Source organism: Schistocerca piceifrons, chromosome 2 (assembly GCF_021461385.2).
Source record: "Schistocerca piceifrons isolate TAMUIC-IGC-003096 chromosome 2, iqSchPice1.1, whole genome shotgun sequence".
NCBI classification, from domain to species: Eukaryota; Metazoa; Arthropoda; class Insecta; order Orthoptera; family Acrididae; genus Schistocerca; species Schistocerca piceifrons.
Genome location: NC_060139.1, coordinates 10,506,458 through 10,532,605, shown reverse-complemented (window position 1 = coordinate 10,532,605; position 26,148 = coordinate 10,506,458). Strand labels below are relative to the sequence as shown.

Sequence of the window (26,148 nt, the reverse complement as noted above, 5' to 3'; positions counted from 1 at the left end):
CTAATATCCCTGTAGCCCTCATCCACTTAAACAACTTCTAATCCATTGTAATGGCGCTACAACACTACAACAGCCTATTCTACTATTTACGTTTTCGCAACAAACAACCACCTCTTCGTGGATACCCTATCCCAGTACCACACTTCTGCCTCCCTTTTAAATGAGACTTTCCGCCAACATTATCACACTATCCGACAAACCTACCTTTTCCACATATGTTGTTGCCGCTGGTAACGTCCACAGCAGATCCAGTGTAGAACCCCAGCCATGGTGTCAGTTTACAGACTGCCTTCAAGGTGACATTGTCTGCATCAGCCATCACACCAGTCCAAAAAGTAACCCCACTGCAGATGTCATATTAACTTCTCAAAACCTCTTCGCACATCTCACTGCAGTAAACCTCAATCCAATTGAAAGTGACCACTACCTGTTATCCTCGCCGTTCTTTACGCCCTACTTCTTCCTCATGCAGCCCATCCCAATCTCTGTCTCAAGATTTTCCAATATTACACCTGTAATAACTGGAATGCCTACCGTAAATCCGTAGATACTCAGACTTGAAGCCTCCCACTCACCTTCCAGCAACCTGACGATATCCCCCATGCCATGTCCTCCTTTCATTAGTCCTTTTCAGACGCTATATCCGCCCTTATTCCTACCAAGACCATGTATCCTCATCGCCCCACCCTTCCCCCGTAAGCCCTAGTCCTCCAACAATCCCAGCGCTTATACTGCTCTTTCCTATGGACTCGTGACTGGGATGTACTGGCACATACTGAGACACTTCAGGAACTTATTATTGCAAAAACGATGGGGTTGGACCCAAACATGCACCACAGCCAATCCTACACTCCCCTTTATCTCTTCCAAATACTGGAAAGCATTCCATCGACTCACTGGCAGTAATGTCATCCCTCGCTACCCATTCCTCCGTGACAACAATACACTTCCCAGTAACATGACCACTTTGGATCCTGTCGCTCCATCATCTTTCCCATCCCTATTTCTTACAGTTAATGAATGCAAAAATATTACTGCCCCACCCCTGGCTCCCAGCTTCCACATCTTGGACAACATATTACAAACAGAATTAAATATTCAGTAACTCTGCATTCAGGCTGAGTGGATCACAATGGCAAAAGTCAAATAGTGGGCAAGGAATCTTTATTGCTCATATAACGCTATCTGGAATTTGTCCATCATCAGATTTCGAGGAGCGATTGCTATACATGGCTATCACTTTTAAATTGTGTGTGAAACAAACAGACACACTCTAGTACACTCCTGGAAATGGAGAAAAGAACACACTGACACCGGTGTGTCAGACCCACCATACTTGCTCCGGACACTGCGAGAGGGCTGTACAAGCAATGATCACACGCACGGCACAGCGGACACACCAGGAACCGCGGTGTTGGCCGTCGAATGGCGCTAGCTGCACAGCATTTGTGCACCGCCGCCGTCAGTGTCAGCCAGTTTGCCGTGGCATACGGAGCTCCATCGCAGTCTTTAACACTGGTAGCATGCCGCGACAGCGTGGACGTGAACCGTATGTGCAGTTGACGGACTTTGAGCGAGGGCGTATAGTGGGCATGCGGGAGGCCGGGTGGACGTACCGCCGAATTGCTCAACACGTGGGGCGTGAGGTCTCCACAGTACATCGATGTTGTCGCCAGTGGTCGGCGGAAGGTGCACGTGCCCGTCGACCTGGGACCGGACCGCAGCGACGCACGGATGCACGCCAAGACCGTAGGATCCTACGCAGTGCCGTAGGGGACCGCACCGCCACTTCCCAGCAAATTAGGGACACTGTTGCTCCTGGGGTATCGGCGAGGACCATTCGCAACCGTCTCCATGAAGCTGGGCTACGGTCCCGCACACCGTTAGGCCGTCTTCCGCTCACGCCCCAACATCGTGCAGCCCGCCTCCAGTGGTGTCGCGACAGGCGTGAATGGAGGGACGAATGGAGACGTGTCGTCTTCAGCGATGAGAGTCGCTTCTGTCTTGGTGCCAATGATGGTCGTATGCGTGTTTGGCGCCGTGCAGGTGAGCGCCACAATCAGGACTGCATACGACCGAGGCACACAGGGCCAACACCCGGCATCATGGTGTGGGGAGCGATCTCCTACACTGGCCGTACACCACTGGTGATCGTCGAGGGGACACTGAATAGTGCACGGTACATCCAAACCGTCATCGAACCCATCGTTCTACCATTCCTAGACCGGCAAGGGAACTTGCTGTTCCAACAGAACAATGCACGTCCGCATGTATCCCGTGCCAGCCAACGTGCTCTAGAAGGTGTAAGTCAACTACCCTGGCCAGCAAGATCTCCGGATCTGTCCCCCATTGATCATGTTTGGGACTGGATGAAGCGTCGTCTCACACGGTCTGCACGTCCAGCACGAACGCTGGTCCAACTGAGGCGCCAGGTGGGAATGGCATGGCAAGCCGTTCCACAGGACTACATCCAGCATCTCTACGATCGTCTCCATGGGAGAATAGCAGCCTGCATTGCTGCGAAAGGTGGATATACAGTGTACTAGTGCCGACATTGTGCATGCTCTGTTGCCTGTGTCTATGTGCCTGTGGTTCTGTCAGTGTGATCATGTGATGTATCTGACCCCAGGAATGTGTCAATAAAGTTTCCCCTTCCTGGGACAATGAATTCACGGTGTTCTTATTTCAATTTCCAGGAGTGTATTTTGTAAAACGAATGTAAAAATTGCACAGAAGAAAGATAAGTCAACTCAGAAAGCTTCAATCATAACATAGTAACTCTAAACACAACAAACAAAAACACACACAAAAATTCTACCTAAGATTGGTGAACCTTACAGACACACAAATAAACATAAAGAAAGACAGTGGTTGGAGAATGGCTAAAACACAATGAGGATTATATAGAAAATCTAATTGCAGAAGCAGTGAGTGTATTGACATGGGAAGATAAGACGGAAACAGCATTGTCAATATTTGATTAGCTAGAGAAACGATAACAAACGAGTTCGTAATATTATAACTGACTTGAAAGGATAACAGCATGAAAAGAATAGAAACACAGAATGTACCACATTCAGGAAACTTGGGAAAAAAACATTAAAATGAGAATGCCATTATTTCAAAAGCCGACGGGGGGAACACTCGTACTTGCGGACAAAGGACAATACATCGATAAAACACAAGAATTCATCTCACAAAATAACATTATAAAGTTAAAACCACACCCAACAAACATATTCCAGACAAAAGCAAAAGACCCTCAGAAAACTATAGACATCAGTCTGGATAACACAGAAGAAAGGAAAACGATACACAATAATTCCACTGCACGAGGACGTAGCCAGGATTTTGTCAAAGGGGAGAACCGATTTGTTAAAGAGGACATGAAGAAGATACATTATTCATTTATTCTGAAAATTGCCAGAATGAAAGATAAACCGTACTATTCGACAATGAACTTAGAGTTTTCACGAAGCAGAGATGTGATTTCGTTACATAGGTCTGCTGTATTTTGGCAAACCACTAAGAAGAACTCTTGCTCCAGTCTCCCTTCAACCTACAAGGTCATTTTAGCCTCTTCTTCCTTCAGTCTGGATTTGAACCGAGGAAGTGATTAGGAACGGACGAGCGTTAATTTTTCGGGACACCGTCGTTATTACGTTCAGGGATTTTGGAGTAAAGAGATCTCTGTTCGACAGAGAACCTAGAACAACTTTTGGTGGACAAATTTCAAAGGATCTGGAATTATTCAACCTTACACTTTCCCAAATTTCCTCGTTTAAGTATGCATATTTCACTTCTTGCGATGTAGAAAGATCAGTGTATGCATTAAAGAATGTCCTGGAATACAAGAGCGTAAGGCTTAATGAGGAGAATCTGTATTATTAATTGTATATCTTATGGCTTTCATTACGAGGAGTCTCAGAAAAGAGATGTTCGGCTCGTCTTCAATGCAGTTCTTTTCATTTAAGCAGAGAGGCTGCATTTGTAAGAGAACTGGAATCTGTCAGCAAAGAAAAGAATTAGGAAGGAATAGGCTGTGGCCTACAGTAGGGGGATCACTCCCGGAAATTACTTAAATCGAAAATGGAAAACCAGACAAATTATTTTCAAGGTTGCTGGCGGATGGATTCGAACCACCCCTCACTTCCTGTATCCAGGGACTGCTAGCCCAGTGCCTCAACGCAGAGACCCACCCTGGTCGGTGAAGAATCTGGGTAAACTGGTTGTTGTACATTGTTTTAAAATAAAATGAAATGCATCACAACAAAAGATAGAATTTTGACATTGTATATTTTCCGGGTCTGCCGGCGGGGACTACTCAGGAGGACATCGTTATCAGGAGAAAGAAAACTGGCGTTCTATGTATCGGAGCGTGGAATGTCAGATACCTTCATCGGGAAGGTAGGTTAGAAAATTTTAAAAGGGAAATGGATACGTTAAAGTTAGATATAGTGGGAATTAGTGAAGTTCGGTGGCAGGAGGAACAAGACTTCTGGTCAGGTGAATACGGGGCTATAAATGATGCCGTAAACCTGCACCTCACAGTGATCTTTTCAGGATCAAGTGGTACTGGTTGATTTTCGTGTGGATTTTCCGTTGACCACATTCAGTTCTGTGTACTGACGTACCCTGTCAGATGGAAGTGGGCTTCGTCTGTCCACAAAATCTTCCACGGCCAATCCCTGTCCACTTCCATACAATCAATAAATTCTAAAGCAAAGGCAGGTCGACAGGAAGCAGTTCTCGCACATTGGTAACTTTCAATGGATTGCAAAGAAGGATGTTTCGTAGGATTTTACGCACCGTGCTCACGGGTATGTCCAATATTCGGGCAATTCTAGCAGTTCTTGTAAATGCCACTGCTGTCATTAGCAGGCTGAACTGCTTTCTTTGCAGATCAGAAACTGTCGTCAGGGAGCACATGTGCCATAACGAAGTATGTTTGTTTCGATATTCTCTACCTCTTGTATTAATCTGAACGAATAGTTTCGAAATACCCTATATACGATTTATTTGTGTGTGTGTTTACATGTCGGCTAGCTGCAGACAGCTGGACAGCACAGTGATATGCAAACAACAAAACTGAATGTATGTAGCGTCTAGACTACTTGCGTTACTGGTGAAAGATACTAGTGAAAGATGCTTGAATTTATTAGGAAAAGTAAATACCTTCGCTTCCATATCACAAATAGTGCTAGGGTCTAAAAATGGTTCAAATGGCTCTGAGCACTATGGGACTCAACTGCTGAGGTCATTAGTCCCCTAGAACTTAGAACTAGTTAAACCTAACTAACCTAAGGACATCACAAACATCCATGCCCGAGGCGGGATTCGAACCTGCGACCGTAGCGGTCTTGCGGTTCCAGACTGCAGCGCCTTTAACCGCACGGCCACTTCGGCCGGCTGCTAGGGTCTAATTAAAAATTAGACTACAGACGGAATACTCCAGAAGAACTTCAGATGTGAAAATTTCTGTTGTTACCTGTCAGACATATTACGTTAATGAGCAAAATTATAAACAAATTTAGGTAGTTGAAAACTGAACATGCTTCGCTATTTTGTGCCAAAAGTAGCTGAAAAGGTATAGAATTAATTATCAGAAAAAATTATCAGTGGTGTGATGTGCTTCCCCTAGAGGTGTACGCCGGGATGGTTCCTTTCAAAGGGCACGGCCGACTTCCTTCCCCGTCCTTCCCTAATCCGATGAGACCGATGACCTCGCTGTCTGGTGTCCTTCCCCAAAACAACAACCAAGCTAGAGGTGTACATAAAGACTTGGAATTTCTTAATAATAAAGTGCCTCATTTGTCAAATTATTCACCAACAGTTGGTGTTATAGGAGCAATTAACGAACTGCTCATCGTTATTTATTATTGGAACAGCTATGGTGGTTGGTGGCAACGGCCTTGCCGCAGTGGATACGCCGGTCCCCGTGAGATCACCGAAGTTAAGCGCTGTAGGGCGTGGCCGACACTTGGATGGGTGACCATCCGGGCCGCCATGTGCTGTTGCCATTTTTCGGGGTACACTCAGCCTCGTGATGCCAACTGAGGAGCTACTCGACCGAATAGTAGCGGCTCCGGTCAAAGAAAACCATCATAACGACCGGGAGAGCGGTGTGCTGACCACACGCCCCTCCTATCCGCATCCTCAGCTGAGGATGACACGGCGGTCGGATGGTCCCGATGGGCCACTTGTGGCCTGATGACGGAGTGCTTTATTGTGGTTGGTACAAATAAAATAAAATCAAAACAGCCAGCTACAAAGCAGTAAACTACAAACGTCTTTATCCAAATCACTGGTTGAAGTAAAGGGCCATCTGCCGAGAAACAACCGTTATAATTGTAGCAGTACTTCACTAATAATCATTTTTTAACATTTCTATTATTTTTTGTTCATTCGATGCACTGAAACATGATTTCACTAATTTTTTTACGATTTAGAGCTGTGCTTAAACACACACGCACACACACACACAGTTAGACAGACTGATATACAAAGTAAAACAGTGTGGAGGCATTTTCGAGGTTACAAGCGTTTCAAGCAATTGTGCTGCTAAGAGCAAATGAAAAATCGCTATAGGTCAGAAAATTTGATTATTAGCTTCTTCTTACTAAGATAAAGACAAAGAATCTGCTTTTCAGATAATACAGAATATTACAACAAATTAAACTTCCATAGCTTAGTCAGTACATTGCGATACATTTCTTTGTATATGGACTTGCATTTCGAAAGATACGCCGTCATAATCCGTTTCTACGACTATTACCATTATTCCCGTCTGTCATTTTTTTTATAATAACCGAAGTCGGTATGATTTTCAAACATGTCATTTTCTTCTGTAATTTCCAGTTTATTTTCTCTGTATGGTTAATAAAACAGAGTACTAATTCAACCTAAATGCCAAATTTTTTCCAAATATCTTATTTTTCGCTCGATGTGATTGCTCTTCCGATAATATTGGGAACGTCAATAAATTGTGACTGTGATTCACTATACATCATTTCAACTCATCTTACTCCATCTTCCACTTATGCGCCCCAGTGCAACTACCTCTTGCTTTTCGAAGCACAGAAATATTAATAAACTGCTAAAACGTACAATACTATTACACTGTAGCGCCAAAGAAACTGGTATAGTCGTGAGTATTCAAATACAGAGATATGTGAACAGGCAGAATACGGCGCTGCGTTCGGCAACGCGTGTATAACACATCAAGTGTCTGGTGCAATGTTAGATCAGTTACTGCTGCTACAATCGCAGGTTATCAAGATTTATGTGAGTTTGAACGTGGTGTTACAGTCGGCGCACGAGCAATGGGACACAGCATCTCCGAGGCAGCGATGAAGTGGGGATTTTCCCGTACGACCACTTCACGAGCGTACCGTGATTATCAGAAATCCGGTAAAACATCAAATCTCCGACATGGCTGCAGCCGTAAATATATCCTACAAGAACGGGACGACTGAGGGGAATTGTTCAACGTGACAGAAGTGCTACACTTCCGCAAATTGCTGCAGATTTCACTACTGAACCATCAACAATTGTCAGCGTGCGAACCATTCAACGAAACATCATCGGTATGGGCTTTCGGAGCTGAACGCCCACTCGTGTACCCTTTATGACCACACGACACAAAGGTTTACGCCTCGGCTGGTCCTGTCAACACCGACATTGGACTATTGACGACTGGAAATATATTGCCTCATCGGACGAGCCTCGTTTCAAATTGTATCGAGCAGATGGACGTGTACTGGTATGGAGACAACCTTATGAATCCATGGATCCTGCTTGTCAGCAGGGGACTGTGCAAGCTGGTGGAGGCTCTGTCATGGTATGGAGCGTGTGCATTTGGAGTGTTATGGGACCCCTGATACGTCTAGATTCACCTCTCACAGGTGACACGTACGTAAACATCCTTTCTGATCACCTACATCCATTCGTGTCCATTGTGTATTCCGATGGACTAGGGCAATTCCAGCAGGAAAATGCGACACCTCACGTGTCCAGAATTGCTACAGAGTGGTTCCAGGTACACTCTTCTGAGCTTAAACACTTGCGCTGGCCGTCAAACTCCCTAGACTTTAACATTATTGAGGATATCTGGGATGCCTTGCAACGTGATATTCAGAAGAGATCTCCACCCACTCGCACTCTTACGGATTTATGGTCAGCCCTGCAGGATTCATGGTGTCAATTCTCTCCAGCACTACTTCAGACATTAGTTGAGTCCATGCTACATCGTGTTGCGGCACTTCTGCATCATCGCGGGTGCCATATACGACATTAGGCCAGTTTCTTTGGCACTTCAGCGTATAATACTTCAGGAACCGAATTTGACTGCTCCACCACCGCTCATTAGTATGCGTAAAATAAGACAAAACAACAATATTTTTCCTACATACACTATGTAAGGTACTAAATTTTCCTTTCTGTCGTCGGAACTAGCTGCTTATACCCTTGTTCCTTGACTGCCAATTATAAAATTAAGAACGGTGATCTTAAAAAATTCTACTTACTGCTAGTTTTGTTAGAAAAATGTGTAAAAGGTTTTACAAGCAGTTTTGTCGAACACCACTATGAAGAAAAAAGCACACAACCACCTTCGTACGAGATGGCAAACTGTGACGTCAGCACAGAGATTGCGTAGCAAGGTCGTAATTTGGAAACTCCTTAAAAAAATTTTTAGTACAGAGCTGTTGTGCTTTCCCCGGCAGTAAAGCTAGACAATAGCTCAGAGCGAGTTCCCAGCTAAAATACTGCCACAGTTAACCACGCGTTCTGCCATCTGGAGCGCGGCGAGGACAACTATACAACTAACTCAACAACAAAGGGTTTTCTTAATAGCTCAGAGGGCCAGTTCATGACGTCGTACTCGTTTACGTTTGCCGAATACGCTATACGCCTTAGAATAAGGAAAGGTTCTCATAAAAGTATAATTAAAAATAATGTAAGTATATTTCATCAAAATATTGGGAGTTTAAAGAATAAAGTAGATGAGCTTCTGGTTTGTTTAGAAGATTTAGAAGCTGAGAATGAAATAGATATACTATGCCTGTCTGAGCATCACATTGTTACTGATATGGATAAGGTAAATGTAAGTGGTTATAAGCTCTCTGCACATGTAATGAGAGAAAATATGGAGAAAGGAGGAGTTGCCATATATGTCAAAAGTTATCATTGTGCAAAAAGTATAGAAACAAAAAAGTTTTGTGTAGAGAAACATATAGAAGCATGTGCCTGTGAGCTTAAATTAAATAAAGGCACATTTATAATTGTAACTGTATATAGGTCCCCATCAGGAAATTATCATCTACTTCTGAAAAATTTGGACTCCTTGTTGTGCTATCTGTCAGACAGGGGGAAGCAAATTATTATTTGTGGGGACTTCAATGTAGATTCTCTGAAAGAGGGTAATGGGAAAAATGATCTTGAAGTATTACTCGGTTCTTTCAATTTGACACCCGTTATTGATTTTCCTACTCGGGTGGTAAAGGATAGCAGCTCACTGATAGGTAACTTCTTTATAGACCAAGCTAAGTTTAACCAGACAAATGCTCAGCCTGTTGAGAATGGTCTTTCTGATCATGGTGCACAGCTAGTTACAATATATGACATAGCTCCATTCAGCAATACTAAACAGTCCTCCAAAGTAGTACGTTCAGTCAACGATTTAACAATTGCAAATTTCAGGGAAAGCCTACAGCAGTTAGACTGGGATGAGGTGTACCATGAACCTGATGCCAATTTAAAATATAATTTATTTCATGACATTTTTGTAAATGCATTTGAAAACTGCTTCCCCAAGAAAATAGTTAAATATACTCGTAAGAAACCTTGTAACAAACCATGGCTTACTAAGGGTATAAAAATATCTTGTAACCAGAAAAGGGAAATGTATCTGACAGCAAGAAAGAGTAGTGACCCAGAAACTATCAAAAATTATAAAAACTACTGTGTTATATTAAGAAAAGTTATTAAAAAATCCAGGAGTATGTGTATCATGTCTGAAATCAGCAACTCTGATAATAAAATTAAAATAATTTGGAATATTATTAAAAGAGAAACAGGTCAACCAAGAGCAGAGGAAGACAGTATTACCATCAAATTGAATGAAAACTTTACGAACAAAAAGTCAGAAGTTGAAAATATTTTTAATAATCATTTTCTAAATGTTGTGGATATAGTATGATCCAGGTGTTCATTAGAAGATGCTAGGCTGTTAATGGAAGAGGCCATACCAATGCAATTTGATACAATTGAAATCTCACCCACTTCTCCCTCTGAAATTAGGAAAATAATAAACTTGCTTAAAAGCAAAAACTCACATGGAATTGATGGCATTTCCAGCAAAATACTAAAAGCTTGTTCTCAACAGATAAGTAAGATTCTCAGCCACCTGTGTAATAGCTCTCTGGAACAGGGCATTTTCCCTGATAGACTGAAATATGCTATTGTTATACCTTTGCATAAAAAGGGGGATAGATCTGATGTCAACAATTACTGTCCAATCTCCCTTCTAACAGCTTTACCCAAAATTTTTGAGAAAGTAGTGTATTCAAGAGTAGCTTCACATATCTGTAAAAATGAAGTACTAACAAAATGTCAGTTTGGTTTCCAGAAAGGTTTTTCAACAGAAAATGCCATATATGCTTTCACCATTCAAATTTTGAATGATCTGAATAACCGAACACCACCCATTGGGATTTTTTGTGATCTCTCAAAGGCTTTTGATTGTGTAAATCATGAAATTCTGCTAGACAAGCTCAAGTATTGTGGCATGAGTGGGACAGTGCACAAATGGTTTAATTCGTACCTAACTGGAAGAGTGCAGAAAGTTGAAATAAGTAGTTCTCGTAACATGCAAAGATCAGCACATTCCTCAAACTGGGGAACTATCAAGAATGGGGTTCCACAAGGGTCAGTCTTGGGTCCTTTGTTGTTCTTACTATATATTAATGACTTGCCATTCTATATTCATGAAGAGGCAAAGTTAGTTGTCTTCGCTGATGATACAAGTATAGTAATCACACCTGAGAAACAAGAATTAACTGATGAAATTGTCAATACTGTCTTTCAGAAAATTACTAAGTGGTTCCTTGTAAACGGACTCTCACTGAATTTTGATAAGACACAGTACATACAGTTCCGTACAGTGAATGGTATGACGCCATTAATAAATATAGACCTTAATCAGAAGCATATAGCTAAGGTAGAATATTCCAAATTTTTAGGTATGTCCATTGATGAGAGATTAAATTGGAAGAAACACATTGATGATCTGCTGAAACGTTTGAGTTCAGCTACTTATGCAATAAGGGTCATTGCAAATTTTGGTGATAAACATCTTAGTAAATTAGCTTACTACGCCTATTTTCACTCATTGCTTTCATATGGCGTCATATTTTGGGGTAATTCATCACTGAGGAATAAAGTATTTATTGCACAAAAGCGTGTAATCAGAATAATAGCTGGAGTCCACCCAAGATCATCCTGCAGACATTTATTTAAGGATCTAGGGATATTCACAGTAGCTTCTCAGTATATATGTTCTCTTATGAAATTTGTTATTAACAACCAAACCCAATTCAAAAGTAATAGCAGTGTGCATAACTACAATACTAGGAGAAAGGACGATCTTCACTATTCAAGATTAAATCTAACTTTGGCACAGAAAGGGGTGAATTATACTGGCACTAAAGTCTTTGGTCACTTACCAAATAGTATCAAAAGTCTGACAGATAACCAACAAGTATTTAAGAAGAAATTAAAAGAATTTCTGAATGACAACTCCTTCTACTCCATAGAGGAATTTTTAGATATAAATTAAGAAAAATAAGAAAAAAAAACAAAAACATTAAAAAAAAAATTAAAAAAAAAGAAAAACAAAAAAACACAGAAAATAAAGTTGTTATATTAACTTAAGTATGTTGTTAAATTAACCTAATTATGTCATGTATTGGAAAATTCTACTCGTTCCACATCATTACGAAATATCGTATTCATGATCCATGGAACTAGTATTAATCTAATCTAATCTAATCTAATCTAATTATCGTGACTAAAAAATTCCAAAGACAAATTGAAGTGAAACACGTACTTAAAGTCGTTCACTATCTTGGCTGCACTGTAAATCAGTTCAGAGAGCCATAAGGTGTGCAAGAGACCCATGGCAACGCACGGAAATAATCTCATTGCACACTGAATCTTTAACTGCGTAAAAATCTAGGAACTGAATAATGTGAAATTTCTAAAACTCCCGACAAAAGTGAACACGGCCAATAAACAAAATCACGGGCCAAATGAACTAAGAACTTAGATAAGTGATTAAAGTTCCCGAAGTTTATTGATTAAAGTGGAAGTTTGTTTGATTATCGAGCTTCAAAATACCAAATAATATAGTACTTATATTCCCGCGAACAGTGGTCCTTGCCGTGAAAGATTGCTGTGTGCGTTGTGCGTTATGGAGGTGTCTATGGAGAGCCCAGTCTAATGTTACAGATCCTGTACATACGTAGCAGTCTTTTTAGTAGTTGCAGGAGAAACAGTATGGGTAACTACCTGATGTGGACTTACGTTACTCAACTTGGCCTTTCTTTGTTGATACTGCGATATGGCAGATAGCAAGCACACACTATGTGATCAAAAGTATCCGGATACCTGGCTGAAAATGACTTACAAGTTCGTGGCAACCTTCATCAATAATTCTGGAATTCAGTATGGAGTTGCCCCACCCTTAGCCTTGATGACAGCTTCCACTCTCGCAGGGATACGTTCAATCAGGTGCTGGAAGGTTTCTTGGGGAATAGCAGCCCATTCTTTAAAGAGTACTGCACTGAGGAGAGGTATCGATGCCGGTCGGTGGGGCCTGGCACGAAGTCGGCATCCCAAACATCCGAACGGTGTTCCACAGGATTCAAGTCCGGACTCTGTCCAGGCCAGTTCGTTGCTGGGATGTTATTGCCGTGTAACCATTCCGCCAAAGGCCGTGCATAACGAACAGGCGTTCGCCATCCCCAAATTATTCTTCAACAGCGGGAAGCAAGACGGTGCTTAAAACATCAGTGTAGGCCTTTGCTGTGATAGTGCCACGCAAAACAATAAGGGGTGCAAGCCCCCTCCATGAATAACACGACCACACCATAACACCACCGCCTCCTAAATGCATTAGCTTCATACTTAACAATCATATCCAACCTTCCGCTCGACGAAAGATCCGTACCTAAATACGGGAAAGTTGCACAGGTTACACGAACATTCAAGAAAGGTAGTAGGAGTAATCCACAAAATTACAGGCCCATATCGTTAACGTCGGTATGCAGCAGGATTTTAGAACATATATTGTGTTCCAACACTGTGAATTATCTCGAAGGAAACGGTCTATTGACACACAGTCAACATGGGTTTAGAAAACACCGCTCCTGTGAAACACAACTAGCTCTTTATTCACGTGAAGTGCTGAGTGCTATTGACAAGGGATTTCAGATCGATTCCGTATTTCTGGATTTTCGGAAGGCTTTTGACACTGTACCACACAAGCGGCTCGTAGTGAAATTGCTTGCTTATGGAATATAGTCTCAGTTATGTGACTGGATTTGCGACTTCCTGTCAGAGAGGTCACAGTTAGTAGAAATTGACGGAAAATCATCGAGTAAAACAGAAGTGATTTCTGGCATTCCCCAAGGTAGTTCAAATGGTTCAAATGGCTCTGAGCACTATGGGACTTAACTTCTGAGGTCATCAGTCCCCTAGAACTTAGAACTACTTAAACCTAACTAACCTAAGGACATCACACACATCCATGCCCGAGGCAGGATTCGAACCTGCAACCGTAGCAGTCGCCCAAGGTAGTGTTATAGGTCCTTTGCTGTTCCTTATCTATAGAAACGATTTGGGAGACAATCTAAGCAGCCGTCTTCGGTTGTTTGCAGATGACGCTGTCGTTTATCGACTAATAAAGTCATCAGAAGATCAAAACGAACTGCAAAACGATTTATAAAAAATATCTGAATGGTGCCAAAAGCGGCAGTTGACCCTAAATAAGGAAAAGTGTGAGGTCATCCACATGAGTACTAAAAGGAACTTGTTAAACTTCGGTTACACGATAAATTAGTCTAATCTAAAAGTCGTAAATTCAACTAAATACCTAGGTATTACAATTACGAACAACTTAAATTGGAAAGAACACATAGAAAATGTTGCGGGGAAGGCTAACTGAGGGCTGCGTTTTATTGGCAGGACACTTAGAAAATGTGACAGACCTACTAAGGAGACTGCTTACACTACGCTTGTCCGTCCTCTTTTAGAATACTGCCGCGCGGTGTGGGATCCTTACTAGATGGGACTGACGGAGTGCATCGAAATAGTTCAAAGAAAGGCAGCACGTTATGTACTATCGCGAAATATGGGAGAGAGTGTTACAGAAATGATACAGGATTTGGGCTGGAAATCATTAAAACAAAGGCGTTTTTCGTTGCGACGGAATCTTCTCACGAAATTCCAGTCACCAACTTTCGTCTCCGAATGCGAAAATATTTTGCTGACTCCGACGTACATAGGGCGGAACGATCACTACGATAAAATAAGGGAAATCAGAGTTCGTGCGGAAAGATATAGGTGTTCATTCCTTCCGCGCGCTATACGAGATTGGAATAATAGAGAAGGTGGTTCGATGTTCCCTCTGCCAGGCACTTAAATGTGATTTGCAGAGTATCCATGTAGATGTAGATGTAGATGTACTGTTGGCAGTACACACACTGGCAGATGACGTTCACCGGGCATTCGCCATACCCACACCCTGCCATTGGATCGCCACATTGTGTACCGTGATTCGTCACTCCACACAACGTTTTTACACTGTTCGATCGTCCAATGTTTACGCTCCTTACACCAAGCGGGGCGACGTTTGGCATTTACCGGCGTGATGTGTGGCTTATGAGCAGCCGCTCGACCATGAAATCCTAGTTTTCTCACCTTCCGCCTAACTGTCATAGTACTTGCAGTAGATTCTGATGCAGTTTGGAATTTCTGTGTGATGGTCTGGATAAATGTCTGCCTATTACACATTACGAACCTCTTCAACTGTCGGCGGTCTCTGTCAGTCAACAGACGAGGTCGGCCTGTACGCTTTTGTGCTGTACGTGTCCCTTCACGTTTCCATTTAACTACCTCATCGGAAACAGTGAGCGGGATGTTTAGGAGTGTAGAAATCTCGCGTACAGACGTATGACCCAAGTGACACCCGATCACCTGACCACGTTCGATGTCCTTGAGTTCCGCGGAGGGCCCCATTCTGCTCTCTCACGATGTCTAATGACTACTGAGGTCGCTGATATTGACTACCTGGTAGTAGGTGGCAGCACAATGCGCCTAATATGAAAAACGTATGTTTTTTGGGGGTGTCCGGTTACTTTTCATCATGTAGTGTATGTCTTTACCGTGTGGTGGAACGGTTAAAATATTCTGAAGCTCACCGGATTGGAATGTGAAATTCGTAGATATCTTAATCGTGCGGGTAGGTTATAGAGTCTGCAAAGAAAATTCGAACGGTTGAAGTTAAATATAGTACAAATTATTGACGTGTGATGGCAAGAAGAACAGAACTTGAAGTCAGTTGAGTACAGAGTTACAAATACAGACTCAAAGAGAGTTTATGTGAGAGTACGTGTAATAATGAACAAGAAAATAACAGTTTGATAAACTACTATTAGCAGCATAGTAAGGACATTCTCAAAACCAAGGTAGAGACGAAGTCAAAATCCACCACTGTAGTACTAATCTTCTAAGAGACACTAGGAGCATTTTCTCTGGTGTTTCGGCAGGTACCTGCAATTTGGTTTTTGCATTGTGCAGCTGGAGTCAGCTTAAAAGAAAAACACAGCTCAGCACGTCTTCCATGCGACACGCATTGTCAAAGGAGACTGCCGGTTTTTTTTCTGTTACAAACAAAATGATTTTTAAAAGGCGAATTTTAGGTGCGTACTCGATAGAGCGGTCCCTAATTAATCTAGAGGGACTTTCGTTTTATCGATGTGTGTTAACAGGATCAGTGAAACAGGAAGAATAACTGACACTACAGCAGTGACACAGCACGGCCCTGGGCCCTGCTAACTTATTGCCATGCAGCAGCGCTGCTCAGTCGCTGCTGCAGTACTGGTTTTGTTTTATTGTCTCCTTTAATGCATTTCGATAACACAGATACAACGCTAGACTAATTTGGGACCGCTCTATCGAATGCGCACGTAAATTTCCACTTTAGAAAACAGTTTGTTTTAACGGGAAACAAACCGACGCTTTCCGTCGACAACTGGCGTCGAATGACGCAGTATTCGTTTGGGCTGAGTCCAGCTACGCGTTACAAAAATGAAGCTGCAAATATCCGCCTAACACCAGAGAATATGCTCGTGATGTACGTTAGGGGGCCACCCTGCATGTGCCCACTAGCCCTTGAGATATAGGTGATTGAAAAAGTGTATGACGAGATAAAAGAAATTATTCGGTACTTTAATGAAGACGAAGATTTAATTGTGACTGGAAGACTGCAATTGGATAGTAGGAGAATGAACAATAATAAGAGAATATAGACTGGGACAAGGAACGAAAAGGGAAGCCGCCTATTACATTTTTGTGCAGAAGACAACTTTATCACTGCAAACAAACATGTTGTTGTTGTTGTTGTTGTTATTGTGCTCTTCAGTCCTGAGACTGGTTTGATGCAGCTCTCCATGCTACTCTATCTTGTGCTAGATTCTTCATCTCCCAGTACCTACTGCAGCCTACATCCTTCTGAATCTGCCTAGTCTATTCATCTCTTGGTTTCCCTCTACGATTTTTACCCTCCACGCTGCCCTCCAATGCTAAATTCGTGATCCCTTGATGCCGCAGAACATGTCCTACTAACCGATCCCTTCTTCTTGTCAAGTTGTGCCACAATCTCCTCTTCTCCGCAATTCTGTTCAATATCTCCTCATTAGTTATATGATCTACCCATCTAATCTTCAGCATTCTTCTGTAGCACCACATTTCGAAAGCTTCCATTCTCTTCTTGTCCAAACTATTTATCGTCCACGTTTCACTTCCATACATGGCCACACTCCATTAAAAATACTTTCGGAAACGACTTTCTGACACTTAAATCAATACTCGATGTTAACAAATTTCTCTTCTTCAGAAAAGCTTTCCTTGCCATCGACAGTCTACATTTTATATCCTCTTTACGTCGACCATCATCAGTTATTTTGATCCCCAAACAGCAAAATTCCTTTACTACTTTAAGTTTCTCATTTCCTAATCTAATTCCCTCAGCACTTAATTCGACTAAATTCCTTTATCCTCGTTTTGGTTGTTCATATTATATCCTCCTTTGAAGACACTGTCCATTCCGTTCAACTGCTCTTCCAACTCCTTTGCTGTCTCTGATAGAATTACAATGTCATCGGCGAACCTCAAAGTTTTTATTTCTTCTCCATGGATTTTAATTCCTACTCCGAATTTTTCTTTTGTTTCCTTTACTGCTTGCTGAATATACAGATTGAATAACGTCGGGGAGAGGCTACAACCCTGTCTCACTCCCTTCCCAACCACTGCTTCCCTTTCATGCCCCTCGATTCTTATAACTGCCATGTCGTTTCTGTACAAATTGTAAATAGCCTTTAGCCCTGTGTACTCTAACCCTGCAACCTTAAGAATTTGAAAGAGAGTATTCCAGTCAACATTGTCAAAAGCTTTCTCTAAGGCTACAAATGCTAGATACGTAGACTTGTCTTTCCTTAATCTATTTTCTAAGATAAGTGGTAGGGTCAGTATTGCCTCACGTGTTCCAACATTTCTACGGAATCCAAACTGATCTTCCCCGAGGTCGGCTTCTACCAGGCAAACATACATGAAGGGGCATATAAGGATGTTGCTTAGGTGGAACAGGCATGGAGACAAGGGGGGTTTCAGATAGATTGTGTAATAATAATAATGTGATATCTAAACCTGATTTTTGACCGCAAAGTATTTTCAGCAGTATGTCTGGAATCTGAGCCTAATGTATTAGTTATGAGCTGATAATGTGAGCAGATGAAACTGTGAGTGCAGGAAAAGCTGCAAACGGCATTGTAATATTGTACCTCAGTACAGAAAATCAGACTAAAAATCCCGCTTGTCGTAAGCTTCCGTCCTGCCTCTAGCTGCCTGCCACACTCACTGCGGTTACCTTCCTTTGCCACAATGTCTGATTTCCGCCCATTTCAGGAATGCTGTTGTCTACAAACGATTGCCTCACGGACGCTGCTTCATGAGACAGTGCACGTCTCTGAACTGTTCCTCTACTGTGTGTGCAGTACACAACGCTCTGAAACGTGTTAGTATCCTTTCGTATTGCCCGTTTTCTTACGTGCAGTAAGGGGACGACATCCCAGCCATGAAAACACTCCCACACCGCGACAGGACCCCAGCCGTACTTCACTGTCATCACTACACATGATGGCAGGCGATGATCTCCAGCCATGCACCAATGCCAAACCCTTTCATCAGCTTGCCACAGGGTACAACGTGATTCGTCACTCCTAGTCTCTCGTAACCCGTTATCCCCTGTCCAATGGCTTCGCTCTTTACATCAGTCGTCGCTCAGAACTGACTACAGAAACGCGTGCCGTATGAGGCCATTTGCACTGCATTCTTTATAACTTCCTAAGCACAGCCACTGTGCTCTCTGGACCGCTGGTAGCGCGTCGAAACTCGCTAATGATTCCTTCCGCTGACTTCATGCGACTTTTCACATCCACCCTCCGTAACGCACTACGATACCTATCCGTCAGAACATGAAGACTGCAGGGTCTTGATTCCGTTGTTGTTGTTCCTTCCATGAAACGGCAGTGACGGATCTGTCACTCAGGTGACATCCAGTCACTATTCCACTTTCGACGTCACTGAGCTCTCCTCACGTTCCCATTCTGCTGTTACTGAATTTCTGCTGACAAAAAGCCTACCTCGTTTTATACTGGCCGGTCCGGCTTCCGTGACATTCCGCATTACGTAGTGGTGTCCAGATACTTTCAATCAGACACGCAGAGTATTATCAATAAGTAATGCTGCACAGCTCCACAATAGTTAAAGGACGGCATGCACTTAGTAACTAACAGAGGAAAAAGAATATAACGGCTGCCTGTAAACCGGTGGCAGATGTTGATACTTATAGTTGTTATGTATGAAGCCAAGGAAAACCTACTTTAACGTCAGTCCGGAACCGCGCGACCGCTACGGTCCCAGGTTCGAATCCTGACTCGGGAATGGATGTGTGTGATGCCCTTAGGTTAGTTGGGTTTAAGTAGTTCTAAGTTCTAGGGGAGTGATGACTTCAGAAGTTAAGTCCCAGAGCGCTCAGAGCCATTTGAACCATTTTTTACTTTAACGTGATGCGATGGCATGCGTGACCTGAAGGCGGTCGCTTGAACGAACGTGCTTTTCTGTGAATAAATCCACATTTCAAGAGCTTTGGGTGATTTCGTGGTGTTACTCTTTCAGTATATTTATGCCATTTCCACTGCTTGAACCGAGCGAGGTGGCGCAGTGGTTAGACACTAGACTCGCATTCGGGAGGACGACGGTTCAATCCCGCGTCCGGCCATCCTGATTTAGGTTTTCCGTGATTTCCCTAAATCGCTCCAGGCAAATGCCGGGATGGTTCCTTTGAAAGGGCACGGCCGACTTCCTTCCCCAGTCCGATGAGACCGATGACCTCGCTGTCTGGTCTCCTTTCCCAAACAACCCAACCCCCAACCCCACTGTTTGATTCTTCGGCAGACGCGTTACTGGAGTCCGTATGCAAAACCCACTGCTCTCCAAGCCGTTAATGAAGGATCAAAAAACGGGATAAATACTTACGCTTCAGGTAGCTCCTCAGTTATACTACGAGAATCACTCCAAAAGAAATGCACACTATTTTTTTTTTTAATCCATCTTTTATTCTACATGTTTGAAAGTTTTACAGTCTGTAGATACATCCTTTAGGAACAACATTTTCATTCCTCCACATAATTCCCATCCCTCTCAACTGCCTTACGCCATCTTGGAACCAGCGCCGGTATACCCGCACGGTAAAATTCTGGACCAACATGTTGGAGCCACTGTTCGGCAGCGTGCACAAGGGAGTCATCATCTTCAAACCTTGTTCCGCGAACAGAGTCTTTCAGCTTCCCAAACAGATGATAGTCACATGGAGCCAGGTCAGGACTGTTAAGGCGGGTGTTTAATTGTTGTCCATCCGAGTTTTCTGATCGCTTCCATGGTTTTTTGACAGACGTGTGGCCATGCATTGTCGTGCAACAGCAAAACATCCTGCTTTTGCCGATATGGTCGAACACGTCTCAGCCGAGCTTGAAGTTTCTTCAGTGTCGTCACATATGCATCCGAATTTATGGTCGTTCCACTTGGCATGATGTCCACAAGCAAGAGTCCTTCGGAATCGAAAAACACCGTAGCCATAACTTTTCCAGCAGAAGGGGTGGTTTTGAATTTGTTTTTTCTTGGGTGAATTTGCATGACGCCACTCCATTGATTGCCTCTTCGTCTCTGGTGAAAAATGAGGGAGCCATGCTTCATCACCTGTCACAATTGTTCCAAGAAATTCATCTCCACCATTCTCGTACTGTTCCAGAAGTTCGCTGCATACCGTTTTTCTTGTTTCTTTGTGAGTCACTGTCAACATCCTGGGAACCCACCTGGTACAAACCTTTTTTAACGCCAACACTTTCAGTATTCTGCAAACACTTCCTTCCCCTACCCCAACGTAGCGTGACAATTCGTTCACTGTGATGCGTCTGTCAGCAGTCACCAATTCGTTAACTCTCTGCACATTGTCTGGAGTGTGTGCAGTACGAGGCCTGCCGCTGCGAGGACAGTCCTCAATATTGCCGTGCCCGCTTTCATCACGTAACCTGCTTGCCCACCGACTAACTGTACTGCGATCGACAGCAGCATTTCCATACACATTTTTCAACATCTTGTGGATGTTTCCCACTGTCTCGTTTTCACAGCACAGGAATTCTATGAAAGCACATTGCTTCTGACGAACGTCAAGTGTAACAGCCATCTTGAAGACATGCTGTGACGACGCCACTCACGCACTCACGGGAACAGGTTGAACTAAATTTGAAAACAAGCGGGAAGGATGTATCTACACACTGTAAAACTTTCGCAAAAATAGTGTGCATTGCTTTTGGAGTGACCCTCGTAATAATGCCCAGTTAACAATTGCGAAACCTGCTTGCAAATAAAAATTCTTTATGCTACTGTGAACCGTTTAAGTGCTTTCGTAATCACCCTCCCTACAATTACTCCTATGTGGAATAGGATTTCCTTAATAACAGCCAACACAGGAATAAATCTTGTATTCCATAGTGAAAGAAACATTACATGTTGCACTTGATGCTTCATAGATTTTCAGGCGGAACACTCTCCCCAGTAAGCAAGTTACATTGCAATAACCCACATGTGAACGCAACCTATTATTTCTTTTCTCTGTCATTGGAGCATTAAAGGAAACAAAGAAGCAATTAAATAGATTGTGGAAACGTCAGTACAACGGAGATCATACTCTGTGGGAAAGCAAGGTAATTGCAGCCAGCGTGGAAGGCACGCAGAAGCAGGACAGACGCCTTCGACAAGCGGAGTTCTCGGTTTGATTTCAAGGACGCGAGCTGTTATTTGTCCAATGCAACTCCCTTCCAGTGACTTTAACTTTGACTTTTCCTAGCACCGAGCTGAGAGAATTTCGTAGCTACTCAGGAAAGGTCAACAGAATTCTGCTGCTTGCCACACTCTGTCCTATGTAAACCCGCTTTAGTCCACGTGCAAACCGCCTGACACTCTATCGTGTAGCGCTTAATAATGCTGCAAATTGTTCGTGTCGGAGCTTAATAATAGCACAGTGCTTTCTGAAAGTTATATCAAATTCAGTGCTGCTTACATGGACGCTCGTGAAGTTGGTGAAAAAGTGTGGAAGAAGAACTGCCATGATAACCACAGTATTATGGCTAACTATGAAGAACATAGTGCCTGCTCTTCTATCCAGTAGCTGAATGGAAAAAAAATGTGGACATGGGTACCCTAGTAGGGAGGCGAGCATTGGCGGCAGCTATGATTCATTCGATTCTATATCAAATATATCAGGTGTCCCTTCTATTAGTCAATAATTCAAAGTGACAGTCACAATCACATTATTTATTTTGCCGCCAACCGGTTTCAACCCGCGATGGGGACATCTTCAGGGCAATTTACACCATTTGGTGGCTCGCTGGTAACCAACCGTGCACAGGCAGGGTGACGACTCCAGCGAGCGACCAAATGATGTAAATTGCCCTGAAGATGAACCCATCGCGGGTTGAAACCGGTTGGCGGCAAAATAAATAATGCGTTGTGACTGTCAATTTGAATAATTGATTATAAGTAAATTAATCGCTGTTTATCTCCATACAACTATGTTGTCTAATAACCTTCTATTAGTCACTGAGGCCAACTTTCTCAAGTTGCTAAGGATAGTTTGAATTTTGTTTTTCTTATGTTTAAGTGGGACCAGTCCCAACGGACAGCTCATGCGGTGTTACGAATCTTTTCTCTGTGTCTGTAAATTCGTTAGACTTCCTGGGTGATATATCAAATTACACCCCTCATTACTTGAATGCCTGAAAGTTTTTATAACGAGTAACTTTCTACTTTCGTCAACCACATAAACGGAGAAGTGCACCATAGAGAAATAAGGAACCAGACAGCGTGACCAACTGTGATGTGACAAGCCATTTGTTATGATAGATAAGCAGTTTATAGGCACACGCCTTATCCGGATGTCTCATCCAAAGTACCTCGTCATTTCTGACCATTGGTTTCTTCTGTCAGAATTTTAAGTTTAGGATCTTTTAGTTTTTGTTGAGATCTTGCATTCAGAGACTGGTTTCGTGCAGCTCTGCACGGCAAACGCCTTCACCTAATACTAATACTAATACACTTACTGTAGCCGAGGTTCAAATGGCTCTGAGCACTATGGGACTTAACTTCTCAGGTCATCAGTCCCCTAGAACTTAGAACTACTTAAACCTAACTAACCTAAGGACATCACACACATCCATGCCCGAGGCAGGCTTCGAACCTGCGACCGTAGCGGTCGCGCGGTTCCAGACTGTAGCGGCCACTCCGGCCGGCGAGGATAATGGAATGTAGTCAAATTAAGTCGGGTGATGCTGAGGGAATTACACTAGGAAATGTTACACTTAAAGCAGTAAAGGAGTTTGGCTACTTGGGGAGCAAGGTAACTAATGATGGTCGAAGTAGACTGGCGATGGCAAGGAAAGCGTTTCTGAAGAAAAGAAAATTGTTAACATCGAGTGTAGATTTAAGTGTCAGGAAGTCGTTTCTGAAAGTATTTGTATGGAGTGTAGCCATGTATGGAAGTGAAACGTGGACGATAAATAGTTGAGACAAGAAGAGAATAGAAGCTTTCGAAATGTGGTGCTACAGAAGAACGCTGAAGATTAGATGGGTAGATCACATAACTAATAAAGAGGTATTGAATAGAATTGGGGAGAAGAAGAGTTTGTGGTACAACTTGACTAGAAGAAGGGATCGGTTGGTAGGACATGTTCTGAGGCATCAAGGGATCACCAATTTAGTATTGGAGGGCAGCGTGGAGGGTAAAAATCGTAGAGGGAGACCAAGAGATGAATAGACTAAGCAGGTTCAGAAGCATGTAGGTTGCAGTAGGTACTGGGAGGTGAAGACGCTTGTACAGGATAGAGTAGCACGGAGAGCTGCATCAAACCAGTCTCAGGACTGAAGACCACATCAACAACAACAACAACAACAACAACAACAACAACTACATTAATACTACGTAAGGCACGTGGCAATGAGTGGCAGAGTTACTGCTGACACCACTAACTGATCCCCTCCTTTTCTATTCCACAGGTGAATGGAACGTGCGAAGAATGATTGCCAGTAAGCTTTTGCAATAGCTCTAAATCCTCGTCGCTGTAATTTGGCGAGACGTACGTGGGAGGTTGTACTATGTTGTCCGACTCTTCTGGGAAAGTACTCTCTCGAACTTTCAGTAGCAAGCCTCTCCGTGATGCACAATGCCTCTCTTGTAGCTTCTGCTACACTGTAAAGCCCTCGCTCCGATTAAACGATCCCGCGACGAAACGGGCCGCTCTTTGTCGGATCTTCTCTGTCTCTTCTATCAGTAATACATGGTAAGAGTCGCAGACTGCTGAAAAATATTGACGAATTGGTGGAACAAACGCCTTGTAAGCCATTTCTTCCCTGAATAACATTTCCTTAAGTCTTCCCTTGAATCTCAGTCTGGCATCTGGTTTTCCCTCTATTTATTTTGTGTGGTCACTCCATTTCCGGCCTTTCAGTATAGTTACCTCTAGATATTTTGTGGTAGGTACTACAACCTCTCTTTCACTGTGGTATTAGGTTTTAAATGTTGACCGTAAAGGATAAAGTAAGAAAATAGAAAAAGTCCGATTATTTGAATGATGGGAGTTGTAACGAAACTGGCGTAAATGGTAACTGTTGATCGGTATTTAATAAGATGTGACTACGAGAAGAAAATAAAAAAAAACCTGCCTGTTAACGCCTGCCTTGGATTTATAGTAACAGGATTCTTAAAAAATGACGAGGGATCGATGACCTAGCAGTTTGGCCCCTCCCCCCCCCCCCCCCCTTCCTTTTAACCCAACCAACCAAAAATGACGTCGGACTTCGTGTTCCAAATTTAAGGTGAAGACATGTTCTTGCACAGATCACGCGATATGCGTTTAAGGCTGCTACTATGGCACTCCCCGTATTAAGATCGCCGATTTGATTGAAAGTCTCCGAAAAGTTGCTGAAAGAAAGTTTAGGAAACACGCTTGGACATGGAATGTTTAAAAGTAATAAGTAATTGCAATATAGATCTCACTAAGATTGTAATTATCGAAAGATATGCCATAAAAATGAGACCATCTTCTGCCTAATGAGCAGTGAGGAGGCGTGCCAGGAGGCGAGAAACAGTAGCAGTTGCTACAACGCCAGAATTTGACTTTTCAACAAAATACAACTGTACAGTGAACATATTTAATCATGATATCTCGGGGTTTTCGAAGTTGTCAGTGTTATTCTGTATTCTATTACAATACTGTTTCCGGCAATTTGTCATCAAACGGGTAGTTGTACATCGTGGATTTCTTTTGCTATGTATGTGCAATATCTTACGTCCATTGACACTCAGGGTCAACTGCCTGAACATGCACCATTTATCAGTTCTGCGCAGGTCATTTTGTAAATCGATAGCCTTCTGGTGTTGGTACTTTCTTACAGACAACTGCATCACCTGCTAAAGGCTTAAAGATCTTCTGATGTTTTCGACTAGATCATTTACAAACATCAAAAATGTTTTGCATCACTCCGGTTCCCAGAACTCTGAAGATAGACGTTGACTGTGGATATTGTATCACAGACACAGTCCTTTTGACTGTTCAGAGATGTCACTAAACCCGCCCAAAGATGTAAACAACCATGCAAGAGCAGCGCCTATTAGACGGAGGGGGTCCGATAGCCGATCAGTTCCAGTCATTCCACCAGGAAGGGGGTACACGGCTCGTGTTGTCTGTAGTTTAACCATGCCTACACAGACAACACCGCGGTTCGATCGCATCCACATTGTTACTTTGGTCCAGGAAGGACTCACAACAAGGGAAGTGTCCAGGCGTCTCGAACCAAAGCGATATTGTTAGGGCATGGAGGAGGTACAGAGAGACAGGAACTGTAGATGACATGCCTCGCTCAGTCCGTCCTAGGCCTAGAACTGCAGTGGATGACCGCCACCTACGGATTACGGCTCGGAGGAAACCTGACAGCAACGTCACCATGTTGAATAATGCTTTTCGTGCAGCCACAGGACGTCGTGTTACGACTCAAACTGTGCGTAATGGGCAGCGTGATGCGCAACTTCACTCCCGACGTCCAAGGCAGGGTCCATTTGTGCAACCACGGCACCATGCAGCGCGGTACAGATGGGCCCAACAACATACCGATTGGACCACTCAGGATTGGCTTCTCTTCACTGATGAGTGTCGCATATGCCCTCAAATCGTTGGAGACGTGTTTGGAGGCAAACCG

The 26,148-nt window shown here is 43.1% G+C and overlaps 1 pseudogene; it reads left to right on the top strand.

Annotated features, from left to right (window-relative positions):
• The first annotated feature begins 5,902 nt into the window (after nt 1-5,902).
• Nucleotides 5,903-6,020, top strand: LOC124778044 (annotated as a pseudogene).
• The last annotated feature ends 20,128 nt before the right edge of the window (nt 6,021-26,148 follow it).